Below are 2,197 nucleotides of genomic sequence, written 5' to 3' on the forward strand. Positions count from 1 at the left end.
TAAATTACGCTGTGCGTATCTATGTGTGTAACAACTTTAGAGTTCGGATTAGGGGATTAATACGATATACACCGTTACAGCGCTAACTGTTTTCAACTGAATAGACGTCAGTGATTAGTAGAAATTATCGAAATAAGACAATTTTTTACATGAAATAAATTCGAATACAAAAATTTTTTTCTGTTCTATAACAAACAATAGATAAGTATACGAAGTTTGAAAGTCTTTCGGTACCAAAAACACTACATAAAACAAATGAAAACTGGTGCCCCCGTTTTGAAATAGATCCATACTTTCTATTAAAGGCAAAAGCCTTGAAGTTTTAGGGGGGGGGGGGAACTAGTCAATTACATCGCCCCCCAGCGTTTCACCGCCTCTTAATAATAATAATGATGGTAATATTAATATTAACAATAACTTTAGCACAAAAGTATCAATTTCAGCAGCGCCTTAGAAATCATTAGCAATTGCAGCACTGTTTAAACTCTCATATAAAAGTACTTAATAATGCTTTTTCAGTCCTCAGTTAGTATAGAACCACATTTTGACTTGAAAGCAACTGAATTTTATCGTGCACGGTTTGCTATAAATTATTCCTTCTCATACTTTCCTTTAAATTAATTATTAGTTCGGTACTTATTCTCGCTTCGTTACACAAAATCAAATCCTTTAGATTTTTGGCGAAGGGAGATAACTCAGCTAAAGATGCTTTTAAAAACACATCTCTTGTTTAGCAAAGTGTTTTTCAGTAAAATAAGGGTTGATCTGGAGTAATATAATAGAAGACACTAAACCCGATAGGGAATACATTATTTTCAAAGTTTGGCCCAAGGCCAGCAACATGCAAGAGGGGTAAGTCGATTACATTGACCTTGAAAGGATGAAAGGTAAAGATCGACCTCGGCGGAATTTGAACTCAGAATATTTAGACAGATGAAATAACGCTAAGCATTTTGCCCGGTGTGCTTACAGTTCTGTCAGCTCACTGCTTTAAGGTATTCGTTGAAACCAAACGTAGGACTACGTGGATGCAAAAGATACTTCCTAACTGTAAGGCGTCTTACATAAGTAAAGGGTTTTTGTTGGCGCTATTATTTTTATAGTTTGATAATCTTCTTGTAAATGGCCTTCCAACTGTGAATTTAGAGCAGTACCTGTTTGTTTGCCTCAGTTAATCTAGCAGAGTCGAGTTATGCATCTTACTAATAGGACAAAAATAATAATAGCTCTGATATGGTTTGAACTCAAAATCCCGTGTACTGAATTATTGTACCACCAATAATAGAAATATACTGTCACTGATTTGATACAAATATATATTTAAAAAGTGGAAAGTGCTATAAAACATTCTTTAGATATACAACTTATGATTATTATTACAGGAACTGTTCTAGGATTCTTCAAATACGCCTTATTGAAGACTCATAGAATCGAAATTTATATATCAAGGGAGATAATTTCAAATATTAAGCCAATAGGATGAACTCGCTTACCTTTTAAACACTTCAGTTCTGTATTGATGGCATCGCTGTAACTAATATCAGCATTATAACAAGGTGCAGCATATTGAAGTAAGTCTGTTTTGGTTATATATAATGCAACAAACGTTTAGTACGAATAGTAATATTTATTATTTGTCCAAGATAGGAAGGACAACATGGTACTACTAAAGCAGCACGGTCCCGAACGCGCAGTCGCGCGTCCGCGCTAGCTAGTCTTGAGTGGTCGATCCTAACCCTAAACACTTATTCATTTGCACACGCGGGTTAGGGTTAGGATCGACCACTCAAGACTAACTAGCGCGTTCGGGACCGTGCTGCTTTAGTAGTACCGGACAACATTATCCAGTATTCAGTTAAATTCTTTGTTCAAATCCTGCCAGGATCAAATTTTGTCTTACTGTAGAGGATTATCGTTGACTGAATTAATTCACAGGACGTGCATAAAATCTATTGTATGGATTCTGAAGTCATTTTAGATGAAACTGATAAGTTTTCAGCATGGTTCTGCTCTTTTTCATTTCTAATAATTCACTGCTCTTAAAAATTAAAGCAAAAATGTAATTAAAAAGATTAAATTTCAAAGAATAACAACAACACTTGATAACAATTTCTGTCGAGGCAATTTATTGCTAACTATACAAAGATATATCTTCTGCACTGTAAATAGTTGTCATATAATATATACATGCATACAT

Source organism: Octopus bimaculoides, chromosome 18 (assembly GCF_001194135.2).
Source record: "Octopus bimaculoides isolate UCB-OBI-ISO-001 chromosome 18, ASM119413v2, whole genome shotgun sequence".
Taxonomy (NCBI): Eukaryota; Metazoa; Mollusca; class Cephalopoda; order Octopoda; family Octopodidae; genus Octopus; species Octopus bimaculoides.